The sequence below is a fragment of the Neofelis nebulosa genome, chromosome 1, assembly GCF_028018385.1.
Source record: "Neofelis nebulosa isolate mNeoNeb1 chromosome 1, mNeoNeb1.pri, whole genome shotgun sequence".
Lineage (NCBI taxonomy): Eukaryota > Metazoa > Chordata > Mammalia > Carnivora > Felidae > Neofelis > Neofelis nebulosa.
In genome coordinates this window covers 53,033,383-53,051,919 of record NC_080782.1, presented here as the reverse complement: position 1 = coordinate 53,051,919, position 18,537 = coordinate 53,033,383, and the positions used below count along the sequence as shown (strand labels likewise).

The following is an 18,537-nucleotide window of genomic DNA, read 5'->3' as shown; positions in this document are numbered from 1 at the left end:
TCTCCTGTAAGGAGTTCATGCAGCTGGTAACTTTAAGTGGAAGCCAGTGCTCATTTACATTCTGAAAATCAAGAGCTTTTAACAATTACGCTAAATCTATTCTGCCTCTGTTCTACATATGGAACAACAACTCCTGGATGACAACACATCTGTTTACAACATGGTTTGCTGAATATTTTAAGTCCACTGTTGAGACCTACTGCTCAGGAAAAAAAAATTCCTTTCAAAATATTACTGCTCATTGACAAACACCTGATCACCCAAGGGCTCTGGTGGAGATGTACAGCATGATTAATGTTGTTTGTGTTCCTGCTAACACAACATCCATTCTGTAGCCCATGGATCAAGGAGTAATTGTCACTTTCAAGTTTTATTATTTAAGAAATACATTTCATAAGGCAATACTTGCCATAGATACTGATTCCTCTGATGGATCTGGGCAAGTACATTGAAAACTTCTCTCAAGGATTCACCATTCTAGATGCCCCTAAGAACATTAGTGTTTCATGGAAAGAGGTCAAATGATCAACATGAACAGGACTTTGGAAGAAGTTGCTTCTAACCTGCATGGATGACTTTGAGGGAGTCAAGATTTCATTGGAGGAAGTAACTGCAGATGCGGTTCTCTGGCTGTTTCCACCACCTCTATAGCTACTTACTCCAATTAAGAAGTGGAGCCTGAAGATGTGACTCAATTGCTGCCATCTCATGATGAAACTGGAACGGATGAGGACTTGCTTCTCAGAGATGAGCAAAGAAAGTAGTTTCTTGAGTTGGAATCTACCCCTGGCGAAGATGCTTGTGGAAATTGTTGAAATGACAACAAAGCATTTAGAATGTTACATCAACTTAATTGATAAAGCAGTGGCAAGATTTGAGAGAACTGACACCAATTTTGAAAGAAGTTCTGCTATGTGTAAAATGCTGTCAAAACGGTATCTGCTCTGATGCTACAGAGAAATCGTTTGTGAAGGGAAGAGTCAGTAAGTGCAACAAACTTCATTGTTGTTTTACTTTAAGAAATTGGCGTAGCCACCCCTAGCCTTCTGCAACGCTCACCTTGATGGGTCAGCAGATACCAACATTGATGAAAGATCTTCAACCTGCAAAAGAATTACACCTCATTGAAAGATCAGATAATGGTTAGCATTTTTTAGCAATAAAGTATTTTAAGGTGTGTACATTTTTTTGACATAATATTATTGCACACTTAATAGACCACAATTGATTACAGATTTAATAGATTACAGTGTAAACATAATTTTTATATTACTAGGAAACTAGAAAATTCACCTGAATCACTTTATTATGATATTGGCTTTATTGTCGCGGTCTGGAAGCAAATCTTCAGTATCTCTGAGGTATGTCTATATCTTTAAGCCAGTGTCACAGAGTCAAACATCCACTGGGCCTGGCTGGATTACTACGTGACGAGAATCTGGAAGGATGGGCACTTAAAGAATCTGGAAACTACATGTCTTCATTAAAGGCCTTTAAACTCACATTAAAAAAAAATTTAAATGTTTATTTTTGAGAGAAAGAGAGCATGAGCGTGAGCACGGAGGGAGACACAGAATCTAAAGCAGGCTTCAGGCTCCAAGCTGTCAGTACAGAGCCTGATGTGGGGCTCGAACTCACGAACCATGAGATCATGACCTGAGCCAAAGGGGGACACTTAACTGACTGAGCCATCCAGGCACCCTGAAATCCATATTTCATTTATTTTTTTTAAATGGGGAAAGAGAGAGGATACGAAGATTTAATTTTTTTAATGTTTACTTATTTTTTGAGAGAGAGAGAGAGAGAATGAGCGAGTGAGCACAAGTGAGGGAGGGGCAGAGAGAAAAGGAGACACAGTATCTGAAGCAGGCTCCAGACTCTGAGCTGTCAGGACAGAGCCCGACACAGAGCTCAAACTCACCAACCATGAGATCATGACCTGAGCTGAAGTCAGATGCCTAACTGACTGAGCCACCCAGGCACCCCTAAACTCACATTTTAAAGCCATGTGCTAACCATTCATTGATGGATGGGTAAAGAAGATGTGGTATATGTGTACATACATCATATGTATACACAATGGAACGTTATTCGAAAATAAAAAAGAATGAAATATTGTCATTTGTAACAAGGATGGAGCTAGAAAGTATAATGCTGAATGAAATAAGTCAGAGAAAGACAAATACCATATGGTTTCATTCATATGTGAAATTTAAGAAACTAACAAGCAAAGGGAGAAAAGAGAAGTGAGAGAGACAGATACCAAGAAACAGACCTTTAACTATCGAGAACAAACAGATGGTTACCAGAGGGGAAGTGGGTGGGAGGATGGGTAAAATAGGTGAAGGGGATTAAGAGTACACCTATCTTTTTTTTATTTTTATTTTTTAACGTTTATTCATTTTTGAGACAGAGAGAGACAGAGCATGAATGGGGGAAGGTCAGAGAGAGAGGGAGACACAGAATCTGAAACAGGCTCCAGGTTCTGAGCTGTCAGCACAGAGCCCGACGTGGGGCTTGAACTCACGGACCGCAAGATTATGACCTGAGCCGAAGTCGGACGCCCAACCAACTGAGCCACCCAGGCGCCCCAAGAGTACACTTATCTTGATGAGTACTGGGTAATATATGGAATTGTTGAATCACTATATTGTATATCCGAAACTAATTTAACAGTGTAGGTTAACTGTACTGGTATTAAAATTTAATTTAAGTTAATTAAAAAATAAAGAAATAACTGGATGGTCAAATTTAGCCTGTGGTCTAATAGTTTGGTCCCTACAAAGTATTATTCTGTATATAACTTGTTCCCTTATCATAGTGCATGTCCCAGTTCCTTAGATAGACAAAACACTCCCAAAATTTTTAGTTAACATTTTATAATTAAGAACACCAGTCCTATAAACAGTACCAGTTCCATATCACTGAAATAAAATATTACATTAATTATGCTTTAAATATAAAATAGTATTTTCCAGACTGAGAAAATTGAACAATCAACTCAAGAAATTACTAAGATCTTAGATATTTATTTTTAAATGAATCTGAGTATGGAAGTATTTCTTGCTGCTTTGTGTCTCTTCTTTAAAAAAAACATTATAAGGTTAAGACTTGTAAAAATCATACAGAGGAAATCTAGAAACTATTCTTTATTAAATCCTTTTTCTTATGTAGTTTTTGTAGGATATTTTACTGATTGTTAGGTATACATAATGTGTCCCCTTCTGTCATGGAAGCTGCTGTTTGACCGAGCATCCCTGTCAATTATGTAAAACAAAGGCATAAATATGAATTTACCATTCCAGATTTGACATAAATTATATCACTTTAAATATAAGAAGTCATCATGTTATCCATGTGTTCAAAGCATTAATTGTAATACTTTTTGTGATCGTAATTTTAATTATTCCCTTCTTTTTCTTTTTGTAAAAAAATATCCTGCTTCCCCCTTGACCTCACTCACAGTCTTAAAATAGGCTAGAATAGTGATAAGAGCAGTTACCATCTACCTGACATTGAGGATTTGCAAATAATTTCTCTGAGTGCTTCCTAGACATCATTTGTTTGATTTCTCATAGCACTGATATAAAACAGACATTTCTAGCTACAAGCTACAGAAAAGGAAACAGAGAGGGATTAATAATATCCCAAGTGTCACAGGGCTGGAAATGCCAGATCCAGATTGAAATCCAAGACTTATACCAAATATTATCCCACCTCTTTTCCAAGAATGCTAATTCTGTGTCTTTGGAGTCACAATTATAAATCCAGGAGAATTCTGTTCTATTAAAAAGCTTATTTCCCCAATTCATCAGTTTTCTTAAAGATTTACAGTAACTTGGCTCATTTCCTTTAACTATGAAAATTGGCTTTAACTCAAATTTTTCTATCTTATAATACATTATACAACTGTACATTTGTATACATTATAAAAGCAATTAATCTTAATAAAAATACTTTGTATAACTCATCCTTACATATTTCTGCTTTAACAATGTCGAATGCTTCACTGATCTAGATTATATGAATGGTAGAGCAGGTTTTTTTTGGTAATTTAATTGGTTGTTAACATTGCTTAGTTTAAAATTACAGTTCCTAGGGAACTTGACCGTAAGTACTCACATCAGAACATCCTTTCCTAATTATTAAATTACTCATTCTGTCCTTGACTTTCTTAAATAAATGTTTGAAAACCGAGTTTTATGACATTGTCATTCAAGTGGTATGATAGCATGCCACCAAGTTATACAGTTACGTGTTATTCTCCAGCAACCCTAGATGCTAGGCATCGTTATTTACATTTTAAAGACAAGCAAACTAACCTCCTCAAATGACATGACTAGGAAATGGTAAACACTAGTGTTTGTACTCAAGTCTGCATGACCAAATGACTCCCTAGGACATGTTCTTTCCTCTCTACTGCATTAATGCCAAGAAGAGAGAACCAATACTCACACTTTTTAAAATTTTATTTTGACCTGTATCCATCTGCTACATTGTTTGTTTACTTTGAGACTAATGAGAAATAATCTAGAACTTAAAGACATATATTAATAGAATGGAGATTGCACTGAAACTTCAGAGATGGCCTGGCTTGGGGCATATGTCCACATGGTTCCATACTGACTAGAACAAAGCCTTAGCCCCAGTGTGTTGTAGTCAACTTTGGGTAAAATTATCATTGGTTCAGGTTCCAGTGGTACCTCTAACTCATTCTCTGTGTCAATTAGGATGAATCACTTCATGTCTCAGAGACTTGCTTTCTTCATTTATAATATTACAGATTGTATCTAGGTATGACTCCTGTCAGCCCTCAGGACATGTTCAATTCATGAAGGTATTTTTTTGACCAACACAGTTCTTTAAAAAATTAGGACATATCATTTTTAAATTTACAGTTTCTAATTATTTATTTAAAAATCTAAAGATTGGAAACATTGGCCCTTATTTTCCACATAGCAACAGTCAGCTAGAACTGAGAAATAGATACATTGTTCAAACAAGGTATCTCTAGTTTACCCCAGTCCCCACCATTCCCAATTGTCTTATGTTGAGCCTGCTCCACATACTACAGAGGCCATAAGCTGGACCCTCTAGGTGTCTCAGTGTGTGACTAACTCATCAATCAGAATTAAGTGTCTCATAATTTTAACACTTTGGTTCATATCATATCATACTACATTCTGCAATTTTCAGTGGATAAAATATAAACTAAGTTGACTGGAACTTAAGGTCAACTACATCACCCAGCCTCCATCCAGAATCTCAGCAAATCTGGTTACCACACAAGTTTCTCTATCCATTTTATCTGTATGTCCTGACTCTGAGCATGTGCTCACACCATGCCATGCTGACAAGAAAATCTTCCCAACTACATTCTATCTAGGGAAGTCTTATCTATTCTCCACCACCTAGCTGATATCTCATTTTCTCTGCAATGACTGATTCAGCTTCCAATCCTCTTCCTAATTGGAGATCTTATGATACAAATTATTCCTACTTAAGACATATACCTAATAATAATAAATAGAAAATAAATATAATCACTTTATATTCATAGCTAAAGTTTGTAGGATTGCTTATTCCATGCTAAACATTTTCTGTGTATTAAGTTTATACATCTCTAAGAGGTAAATGCCCTTATTGTTGGCATGCTATTATTGATGCTCAAAGAGGTTAAATAATTAGCTTTTTTAATGTTTATTTATTTTTGAGAGAGAGACAGAGCGTGAGAGGGGGAGGGGCAGAAAGAGAAGGAGACACAGAATTCGAAGCAGGCTCCCAGCTAACAGCACAGAGCTGGACATGGGGCCTGAACCCACGAACCCTGAGATCGTGACCTGAACTGAAGTTGGACGCTCAACCCACTGAGCCACTCAGGCACCCCGAAGAGGTTAAATAATCAATCAAAAGTTATAAAGCTAATATCCTCCTAGATCAGTTCCTTTCTGTATCTTGTATCTGGGCTTTGATTTTAAGGTCTTAAGGCTAAAGACCACATCATAATAGTTTTATAAAATATTTCCTCCAGGGGCACCTGGGTGGCTCAGTAGGTTAAGCATCTGACTTCTGCTCAGGTCATGATCTCACGGTCTGTGAGTTCGAGCCCCGCGTTGGGCTCTGTGCTGACAGCTCGGAGCCTGGAGCCTGCTTCGGATTCTGTGTCTCTCTCTGCCCCTCCCCCACTCATGCTCTGTCTCTCTCTCTCTCTCTGTCAAAAATAAATAAACACTAAAAAATTTTTAAAAAATATTTCCTCCAGTTCTTAGCAAGCACCATACAAAATGTAGACTCCCTATGGGTAGATTAATATTGATCAATCCCTTTATTGTCATTCAGGTATATTACAATTCAGGAGGTTAAATTTTTCTCAAACTCATTGACCAAGCATGATAAATCTGCATATTTTCAATTTTTAAATTAATACATATCTGACTCCAAGACCTTATACTCTGATTAACTCCCTAATGGTAGGTTAAGAATGAATAGACAGTTTTGTTGCATCGTGTTTCTCTCAGGGATGGTGGGCATTTGGCAATTATTACTCTATTCTTCCTGTCAAGAAAAGACAGTTGAATGTGCTTTGTGGTGGAGTTGGGGGTTGGGGAACACAAGAAGTCTATTGAGAAAGCAAATGTAAAATCACTTGTGTCTCAGTGATACAATACATCTTAATCACTTAAAAATAATTGCTCTAGAAATAATTACTCATTAGCAACACTGTAGTACTACGCCACCACAAATGCCTTAACAAATGTGAACAGTGAGCATAAAAATTATAACCAACACATAATGTTGCATCCCAGTGCTGTAAGGATAGTCTTGAATGGTTTTGTTAATAATTACCTGACAGAAATATATCTTTCCCTAACCCTTGTTGTCATTAAGCACACATTGGAATACTTTAACGTTTATAGGCTGTATTATGACTCTTTAGTTATTTAATTACATTTAGCAAGTCCTGAAGTTACTGTCTGTTTTATTAAGCTAAAATCCATTACAAGCCAAATTAGCAAAGGTGTGCTGAGGCTGCAAAGGATTTGGACATTTGCTCTGGTTGCTGAAAATTAAAGATAGACACTGCTTTAGTGAACCAGAAAGGACAGGCCGTCACTGAGATTCCCCTTGTGCCATGGGTAGCCTTCCCCACCCCCTCCATCACCCTGACAGATGAGCCTATTCTTTACACATCCTCTTCAGAAAGGGAAATCTGCCATCTACTCTAGGGAGCCATTTCATTATTTTACAGCCCTCATGACCGGCCAAGTCATCTTTCTATTTAACCTAAATCTTCCACGTCCTTCATGTTAGAATTTATGACCATAGCTACCCTTTGGTCCACAGCAGAAAATGTGAACAGCAGATCATCACTCCCTTGGGGCCTCTGTGTAAATAGAGGCTGTTCATATATTTATCAGTCTACTCTCTCTTCTCCAGCTGGAACAGCACAGCTCATCTAGCCATTTGCTAAGCAATTAATTTTAAGGTTTTAATACCCAGTAACACTTCACTGAATTATGAAGCCATTTTGGTAATTTTTTTTTCTAGAGAGAGGAACAGACAGAGATACAGAGAGATCAGCATGGCAAATTAGGCAAAATATATACAATGCAGCCATTCTTTAACTTAGTTGTCCATTCTCTCATTCTTCAGTTCTGTTTCTCTCCAGCTTTGACAAAGTGAAATTGTCCTTATTAAAACAGTGCTACATGTGTTTTTCCTTCAGATAGTTCCTAATATCAGTTTTCATTTTTCATCCCAGAATTGGATGTGTTTGTTTCCATTCTTGCCTTTTTGCAATAATAATCTTCTGGTAATTTTTATTGTAAATGGTTATTTTTAATGTGTTTATGCTTTTTTTCTGGGCCTGTTCTGTTTTTTTGCAAGCCTTCTTTAAAATGGCCCCATTTTTAAAACTATGAACCACTTTATTCTGGTTTAACTCTTTATTAGTCAATTAAGCTTCTTACTAAAGCATGCCATCATTTGGGTACAAAGCAATATTTGTTTTTCCTCTTATATTTTCGAACAACCTTGCATTATAGATGTGTTTTTGTAGGAGTTTTTCAAATACACTTCTTTTTCCCGACTTAGCATCTAAACTTTGTTTTAATCAGTCTCTAGTTGGATGGGGCTCTCTGAATTTCAGTGTTTAGTTACTATGACCCATATTCACCATTCTCCACACTCACTTCAGGACTTCATCCTAAGTAACTAAACACTTCTGGACAAATAAAGTGATTTCCCCAAGTGAAAAGAAAGTTAGCCTTTCTTTTTTGGTGAGATTCTCATGGTCATGTTTCCATAGAATATCTGAAGAAATAACTATCTAGAGTTCAAGAGGACCTTTTGCATTGTAGCAGTTCTTTGTATGTTGGTTCAAGATCGCACAGCAAGAGGCAGAATTAAGACCTGAGCCCAAGACTGTTCATCTTCAAGGCCTCTGTTTTTTTATTTCTGTGCTCATGTGTATGAGAGTCTATCGATGTATATCATCAGTTTACCAAACATAGTCCTCACCACACCTCACTATTCCGTGTCATTCAGGGGTGAATGGCCTTGTACATGCATCTTTGTCCTCTTCTGTTTCCCTCAATAAATGCCCAAAAGTGAAACTACTGGCCAATGTGTAAAAGGTTCTGATAACTAAATTGCCCTTTATAAAGGTTGAATCAATTCATATTTTTATCAGCAATCATGAGAATCCCAGTTTATCCATATTCTCACCATTTATTACCTTAAAAATGACAATTTGCTAAATAAAAAATGGTAGCCCATTGTTTCCATAAAAAATTCTAGGTATGTCCTCAGTGCACACAACATGTCAATGTCAATTTGAGATGGATTTACAAATTGCTGTAAAATTTGAAACCGTGAAAGAGTGAGAAATATAATAAAACTTTATCTCATCTTAGGATGAAGAGTGATTGTCTAGACATAAAGCAACTTAAGAAACAAAAATAAAAATGATTTATAGCTTTGATGACAAAATGACATCAAAAACTCTAATGAATCACTAAGTAAAACAAACACTTCCTTGACAAAAACTGCAAAGTATATGAATTAAACAATTTACATTCAAAGAAATGGAAACTTCTATTAGATGTAGAAAAACATTCTGGTAATCATAGCTTTTCAAAGATGGAATAGGTTCCTTTCAGAAAGAGCCAGTTCCAAATCACTGGAGAGGTTCAAGTAAGAACAATAATTATAGAGATCTCTTGAGAAGAATTCACTCATCAGTAAGGTATTTGTATATCTGTACATGATTTAATCATCCTGTCTACCTTGAGAATCCCTAAGCAAGTGATGATATTTCTGCCAATGTTTTAAATGCATAGGAAATTTATTGAAGTGCCTACTTTGAACACAATTAGCATGCTGACCAACATTTCCAACCCGTGGAATCTAAATATCCCAGGCGTTATCAGATGTTCTCAATACAGAACAAATGCCACTGCAAATAGAATAAGTGACTAGTTATGAATGGTCTTGGTGGAGACTAAAGCAGACGGGGAAAATTATCTTAATAACATTTTTTCAGGAGAAAAAGCAATATGCATTCATCACAAAAACAGTGAAACTACTGAAACTATAAGAAAATAAAAACCAAATACATTCCCAATGCTTATTTTAGTATACTTTTAGTCATTTAACTGTGAACCAATATACCTTTCCAAATAAATATGGAATTGCATTAAGAGTTCTTTTATGTCCACACTCTTCTTAAAGTATTTTTATTGCATCAGTCACTAAATCAAAATGTATTTAATTATCTTTGTTAGTTAGGTATATAAAATATTTCCATTTCTTCCCAGTTTAAAGTTGTACTTAACATCTTTGTTTAACATCTTTGTATATAGTTTTGCATGATTTTGTTTTACTTTAACTTCTTAAAGTGGAATTTCAGAAACAAAGCTTGCACATTTGGTGGGTTTTAATTAGTGTTGTCAAATTACCATCCAGAAAATTTGTACCAATTTACAGTTCTACCACCAGCATGAGATGGTGTGTTTCCTCCCAGAATGTGTAGTACTGGGAATATTATAATTTCTGTACATTTTTGTTTATGTGATAAGCAATAATAATCACGGCTTAATTTCTGTTTCTACAAACTTGTGGTTTCTAATGGTGTTAAGCATTTTCCCACACATTTGGTGCCTGTTTTATGTAAAAGACTTAACTCTGCTGCCATTTATTTGGAAATCTTTTACCATCAGAATTTAGAATGGCAGAAAGGCCACAAACACTGCATTGTTGTAGATTTTGTTGGAGTTGGAAGGTACAAGGTGAGTTGCCAGTACATGACAGGAGCCAGCTTTGTGTAATTCATTTTTGTGTTTAAAACATAACAGTGACAGTAACAAAGCAGTAAAGCCTAGTTTACTGGTTAAGATTATCACAGTTGCAACCATGTGCAGCAGGGAAAACATGTTGTGAGGGCATGTTAGAGGCTGGATCTATCACGAAAAATGTTTCTCTGATTTTTTATAGGGTATGTCTTTTCCTCAGATGCTGAATGCTAGCTGCTCAAGCGAAGTGTGTGTGTGTGTGTGTGTGTGTGTGTGTGTGTGTGTGTGTGCGTGTTTAGCAATGGTGGGAAGGGAGAAAGTTTAAAGGCCATTTCAGGCCCTTGTGGGCACTTTGATGGCAATATTCCCTCTAGAACTTCCATGTCATTGGAACTTCCATGTCATTGGGCCTGAATCCTGCACTGATGTTTTTCTGTCCAGTCGTGCTTCTTCTCCCTTTCTTTCATAGCTGATGATGCCCGATGAGCATCCTGCAGGATCTACTTTTGGAAAACCCAACTTCAGATAGACCCTGAATCTACTAGGGAGACAGAAAATAATGAAGAAGCAAATGTACACACAGGATAATTTCTGATAATGACAAGTATAATGAAAGGAAATGGGATATGACAGTGACCAGTGGGGAGGAGACTTAGGGGTGCATAAGCTAGGTGGAGGGAGAAGGCTTCTTAGAGGGCTGGGAGGAACTGAGACTTCAGTCATAGAAGGAGGAAGTTCATTTAAGGTAGAGGGAAACTTCATCCCTTCATGCCTAAAATTCCAGGGCAGAGGACCCAGGAATGGAATGCTCCTAATTATTTTGACAGTCTGATTCAAAAAACCTCAGATTTTAAATACATTTCTACAATATATTTTATCAGTCAAGGGCCCAATAGGAAACAGATGGCATACTGAAAATGGGATAGTTTGAGGACAATGTATTATAAGGTCAGTTTACAAAGAAATAGAACAGTACTTCCTCCCTCCCAGGGATAGGATCAGCATGTTGCCATTTGGTCCCTAGTGTGCCACACTTGCAGGGGGAGAACAAGGCATGGTTGGGGGAACCTGGACACAAGTTCTACAGGAGCTGAGCCTAGAAAACAGTTGCCCTGGTCTCACTCTCCTCCCTTCCCTTACCTCCTGATCTCCTCCCCATTTGCCAACTCCAACCTGAAGCTAGAGAATCAGGGAGACAGTTTTTGAAGTCCCAACATTCTAGTCTATAAGGCCACAGAACATTGTGATTGAGGGTGGAGGGTAGAGCTGGAAAGGCAAAGACCCAGGTGAGGTTGTAACCTCAGTCTGTCACTGGTGAGCTATAAATCAGCATCTATGAGCCATGTATTTTGTTAAAATAAATAAACAAATAAATGGCTAGAATAAAATTGATTAATTTATTCTGAAATGTTATGACTCTAATGTGTTAAAATCAAAATTAAATATTTTAAATATATTTTAATAAATGCAACAAAATGTTTCTGGCATACCTAAACACTGTTTAAAATTTCGAAAACAAACAAACATAATCACTATTGAAATCATCAAAGTCCCAGCTATATGTCTTTCTAGTTGGTAAGCAGCTCTGGATCAACTAAATCACTTACAGTGATCTGAAGTCAAATTTCAGTTGTTAGGTTATGAGTCAAAAAATAGAATGATTGCTTTTTTCAGGGACTCAGATTTCCTTTAAAACATAACTTAGAGAAGTCAGCATATTCTCATTCCTGATATAAGTGCATGATTTGCAGATGAGACCATCAGGAATATAATGTGGGAAATCTTAGTAAATAAGGGAATGACTGGCCACCTGGGTGCCTCGGTCAGTTGAGCATCTGACTTCGGCTCAGGTCATGATCTAGATGTTTGTGAATTTGAGGCCCGCATTGGGCTCCCTGCTGCCCGCTTCAGAACTGTCCCCCCCTCTCTCTGCCCCTTCCCTGCGTGCGCTCTCTCTCTCTCTCTCTCTCTCTCTCTCTCTCTCTCTCTCTCTCAAAAATAAATAAATCTTTAAGGAACTGACTGCAGAAGAAAAAAGGCTCAGACTGTATGTCCATATTGACTAATATTTTTGATTGAGTAGGATTTATATACTCACAAAATGAAATTTTGTTAGATACTGCTGTTTGGATTATACAGGCAATGTTATTTAAGGAAATGTCTTTGATACTAGCACCCGGATTTGTAGCAGAAACCTGTGTAGCCCTTAAACGGTCAGAGTATCTTTATGGAGGATAAAATTCCAGAAAAGCAAAGAGTCACAGAAGGCCAAACAGCTGCAGAAGAGTACAAATAGCTCTAATCTGAAATGCACGATTTATCAAATGGGAACATGATTGCTAGCAATCTTACTTTTTTTGGTGATTACAAAGTTGAGCATACTGGCACATGTGACTCTATATGAGGACTTGTAAAGAGCTTTTAAAAACAATTATGCATGAGTGTTGGAGATTTTAATTTAAGCAGAAGGACTCTGTGGAGGTAAATCAAGAGCGCAGGCTGGAAGAAAAATGCTGAGGGAGACCTTCAATCAGGGGAGAATATTAAGTGGGACTCCTTGGGGAGAGGCCTGTATTTGCTTGTCTGGGGTAGGCTAATCTACATAATTGACTAAAACAGAATGAACAGCTGTGAAATACAGCATTTGAATGTGTGGGTAAAACACAATTACAAAATATACAGGGTCACAGAACATGTAATGTATTTTCATAGGATTATAGAATTTCCAAGCTCATTTGGGATTTCAGAAATCGGTCAGTTCTCCAGAGAAGCTAAATGACTTTATCAAGGTCAACTAGCTGGTTAGTTACAGCATAGCAGTTAAGTATGTGGGCTCTGGAGTCAGACATCCTAAATTTAAATCCCAACTCCACCCCTCATTCTGTGACTATTAGAGAAAAACACTCATTAAATGAGATGATACATTTAAGCAACACTAGATGATGTCTAGAACTCAGTAAGTGATCAGTTAATAGGTATGTTTATTACTTGCAAGAATGCCAAAGTGGGTCATCTAAGGCTCTACAAAATGCACAAGCATATCACAAGAGGGATATATGTGAGAAGTTAGCTTCCCAACTAAAATGACTGTGAGACACAAAATAGTATTCAGTTTTCTTAGAGAGAGAGAGGCAAAAATTTTTCAAGTACCTTATGGAGAAGTGACTCAGATGAGCTCCTCAGAATTTTTCAAAATTTCAGTTTGTACTCTAATGCTTGATTTTGGTTTGTTGATCTTCCCCCATTCCCACCTGAAGTTTTTAGTTTGTTTTACAGCTAGAAATATATATATCAATATATTTTTTGATAATTGACTGTTTTTACATCCTAATTTTTCTCTAGTAATGATGCCCACTCATACTATAGGATCCTATTATCCTTTGTAATTAGAGTAAGTTGTGCTTTTAAGTAAATGTGCATTTTGAACAAAGTAAAAACATGCTGTGGATTAGAATGACATGCTTTGAATATAGTTGGGGATAAGACATCTGATTTTCTTTACAAAACATACATATATATTGAAAAGAATAATTTTGTATGCATGAAATGATTGGATAGTTATCTAGATAAAGAAATCAAACAAAGTAGAAGTCCAGTGTCACTTTCTTGTCATCTCTGGTTGAAATCCTAACAAATTTCTGACTTGTCAAGGTACATGTTTGAGCATATATTCTAGTGCCAGAAGTCTGTTGTGAAGACTGTTGAAAGGACCAAAGCATGTCACATTAATTATGATTCTGAGTTATCTCCTATTGGCTGAGAGGCAAAGGCATCTATTATTAATAACTATCTTTGATTATTTTTAATCTTGGAATGATACGGTACCATCACTAAATCTCAGATAATGACACTATAAAATATTTGTTGTGGCTTTGCTGCAAAATGCTGGCATAGCTGTTGTATTTCTTGATTTTATAGATGCCTTTAGTGAGTGTTTTAGGCTATGTTACATATGTAGTTTTCTTGCACTATTTCAGGATTTTATGACACAAGTAATTTTTGGTTGACAAGACCCAGCGGCTAAGGAACAAAATGTTTCTCCAAAGATCTTTAGCCCAGTCAGAATATTGGCATTCCCCAAAGGTGGCTTTCATTGCGTAATAATATTCAGCCTAAAGAAGTCACATTTTCAACTTGTAACTGTAGAAAATTTGTGACAGGTAAAAGAGGCACATTCTGAATGCATCATTGACTATTTCCTGTGATTGAAGACAACACTATCTCTATATATTTCACAGTGGACTTAAAATTGAATCAGCATACCTACATAATGAGTTACTAGCTTCACTTCAAAGACTAGTGCTAGTGTTAAGTAATTTAAGGCCCATTAAGGATGTTTATCAGGATTCAGAGTGGAATGTTCATGAAAACCTCATTAAGTATATTTGTTGTATTGATTGTTCCTAGAGAAACTTAGCAATGCTATAAATCATCAGTTCCAAAGAAAAGATTTTGATGTTGATCATTGAGCTTTTCTAAATAAATTCCTTTCTGAGTAGCTTCTATAATTCTATGATTTTAGAATTTTTACATAAATTTAATGAGCTACTTAATATAGAGAATTGCATCAAAATCTCAGTTTGAGAATACTTATGACCATGGATTTTTTCTTCTCTTCGTTTATTATTATTATTACTATTTAATCTTGGCTTAGTGATATATACCAGGGACCTGGCAAAGTGCTTGAAATACAAATAAGACAAAAACAGATGTAGTTTCTGATATTATAAAACACATGGAAAAGATGCAGGTTTGTTAACACATGTCTGTACTTTGTATTCAAATCTATTAGAGTTTTATATACATATATAGAATGATTTTTTGCATATTTTTGTGTTTGGATGCTATTCATGTCATATTTTATAGCTCTACTTTGATTTTTTTAATGTTTATTTATTTGAGAGAGAGAGAGAGAGAGAGAGGCAGAAAGAGAGGGAAAGAGAAAATCCCAAGCAGGCTCTGCACCTTTAGCACAGAGCCCAACGTGGGGCTCAATCTCATGAACCCGTGAGATCATGACCTAAGCTGAAATCAAGAGTCAGATGCTTAACTGACTGAGTCACCCAGGCACCCCACTCTGCTTTTCTTTTAATATAAGTGCTTGCATATTCTACATTTCTTCTGTATACAAACATATACATATACATATTTCCAAATATTAACCATTGGTCAAATGAGTTATCACTGTATTTGCTCATTAGCATGTGGTAATAACAAGAGTTACAGAACATTTTATGAGTTACAGATCTCTTCTTACCTTTATCATCTTATAACAAAATAGGTTGGCAAGTTTTTAATTTCAGATTTTCAGAAGCAACCAAGTATTATAGGATCTAAGTGATTCATCCTAGTTCACTCATTCTGGTCTATATGAACAGGATTCAAAATGGATTATTTTGTCTACAGAGTTTCTGCTTTAAGCCAATAGGAGACACAGATGCCTTGGAAACATTGACTGGAAAATAGTTATATATATATTTTTTGTGAAGTATAGCATTAAAAGAGTAAAACACAGGTGTAAATATAAATGTTGATGTAAGAAAAACACTTTCATCTTTTTTTTTTAAAATTTGGGTAGAAACTCATTTCTTCTGCAATAGTATTAGTCAATTTATTTTTCTTGTTCACAGCACTAATGTTTACAGCACTAGTTCACAGATGTTAGTTGCCATGAATATGTATCAGCAGAAAGTGTGAACCACAGCCTATATAGTAGCTGTTGGAAACTTCACCTCACTTACACTGTTGAGCATCTGTCTATGGCTCTCACTTTTTTTTTTTTTTATCATATGTGTGCCCTTGTACCTTTAATGTCCTTTGTGTTCATTCTATCAGATGAAGTTAATTTTCTCTTGTTTCTCAAGATGGAGATTATTTATGCTATTTTACAGAAGTAACATGGGAGTTTTGGTATGCCCATCATGTACCTAATTTTATTTTCTTTGAAAATTTATCTTCTATTCTGCTAATCCTCTGGCGGTTTTCTGGGTTATTTAGGCAGGTATAGGTGGAACCTAAGTAATCAGCAGGACACGCGGTGAGCCCAGCGTCCTCCTATGCCACCATCTTCCCCTAAATGTCCATCAACTGATGAATGGATAAAGAAATTGTGGTTTATATACACAATGGAATACTACGTGGCAATGAGAAAGAATGAAATATGGCCTTTTGTAGCAATGTGGATGGAACTGGAGAGTGTGATGCTAACTGGAGAGTGTGATGGAACTGGAGAGTGTATGCTAAGCCATACAGAGAAAGACAGATACCATATGGTTTCACTTTTATGTGGATCCTGAGAAACTTAACAGCAACCCATGGGGGAGGGGAAGGAAAAAAAAAAGAGGTTAGAGTGGGAGAGAGCCAAAGCATAAGAGACTGTTAAAAACTGAGAACAAACTGAGGGTTGATGGGGGGTGGGAGGGAGGGGAGGGTGGGTGATGGGTATTGAGGAGGGCACATTTTGGGATGAGCACTGGGTGTTGTATGGAAACCAATTTGACAATAAACTTCATATATTGAAAAAAATTATCTTCTACATAATACAAGCTTCTGTATTCAATTCAGGTTATAGCTACAATTCAGGTTGTAGCTACATGTGAAATTCAGGTTAGTAGCTACAATGTGTTAGTAACAATTCAGGTTGTAGCTACATGTGAAACAAAGACACAGAGAGGAAGGAAGGAAGGAAGGAAGGAAGGAAGGAAGGAAGGAAGGAAGGAAGGAAACAAGGGAGGAAGGAAGGAAGAAGAGAAGGAAGGAAGAAAATCAGTAGGCCAGTGAGAAATTCAGCCATGTATTGCATAGCCAAAATAAATTGTCATTTTTAGACCCTGAGCAAATTATTAACTGTGAATGTTAATTTTTATATACTTTTAGAATTTATAAAATGTAAGTATTTGGTAAGGCCCAGGGAAAGCCGAAACAATCAGTTTGATGATAAGATAAACTCTAGTACTCTTTTTGCAATGTTAATTAAATGGATTGAAATGTATTTACTGTTAAAAATATAAGACAAACCCCTAAAACTTAAGACATGTTTTAAGTTAAAAAAAGAGGAGAAATAATGCAGTAAGATAATCCTCCAAATAAAAGATTTATAATCAGCAAAACCAACTGTTTGCCTCTTTATAATTCATGTTTTTATTTATCCAACAGATGTTTATTGATTGCCTTACAATAAATCTGTGCCTTATAACAAAACCCGTGCCCCTAAACAGCTTACATTTTATTGAGAGAAATAGTAAAGAAAGAAATAAAGGAAGAAAAAAGAAAGAAAAGAAAGAAAAGGAAGGAAGGAAGGAAGGAAGGAAGGAAGGAAGGAAGGAAGGAAGGAAGGAAGGAAGGAAGGAAGGAAGAAAAAGTTTTTTCCTCTTAATCCCTTTCACGCATTCCCCTAGCCCCCTCCCCTTTGGCCATCACCAGTTCCCTATATTTATGAGTCTGTTTCTCCTTTTGTTGTTGTTTGTTTGTTCATTTGTTTTGTTTATTATATTTCACATGTAAGTGAAATCAAATGGCATTTCTCGTTCTGTGTGTGGTTTATTTCACTTACCATGATATCTGCTAGGTCCATCCATGTTGTTGTGAATGATAATATTTCATTCTTTTCTTATGGCTGAGTAATTGTTAAATCACTATGCTATATACCTGAAACTAATTTAATATTATATGTCAACTGTACTTCATTAAAAATCTTAAAAAGTAAGATAAATAAGCAAGATAATTTCAGATTATGATACTTGCCTAAAGGAAATAAACAGATAAGATGGAACATTAGTTAAGGCAACCACTTTGGATGGGCTGCTTGGGAAAGGCCTCTTAGAGGAGGTGACTTTTGAGGTGAAGGATCATAAAAGAGGGCCTTGTGAAGTTCAGAGAGACACATATTCTAGGCAGAAAGAACAAATGTGAAGACTGGAAGATAGTGAGAAAGGACTTGGTATGAGATAATATTGAGATTTTAGGAAGAGGCAGATTATTTAGAGCACAGTAGAACACAGTCAAAATTTTGGATCTTTTTGGAAGAACCACTAAAATGAAGCAGAGGAATGATAAAATCTAATCTATGTTTTTAAAAGATCTGACTGCTGTGTGGATAATGGATGGTAGGGAGGCAAATGGAGAGGCCAGGAGACCTATCTACAATAATTATATGAGGTGAGGCAACAGGGCCATAGATTTTGAGGGAGACAATGGAGATGGAAAGGAGCTGAGGCAGAGTAGCTAACTCTTGGTGAAGGAAAGG

At 36.3% G+C, this 18,537-nt stretch overlaps 1 protein-coding gene across 4 annotated transcripts in view; it reads left to right on the top strand.

The window, feature by feature from the left end:
* GABRB2 (gamma-aminobutyric acid type A receptor subunit beta2) overlaps positions 1-18,537 on the top strand; it is a 247,237-nt gene that overhangs the window by 97,845 nt on the left and 130,855 nt on the right. The gene's annotated exons all lie outside the window — the stretch shown is intronic.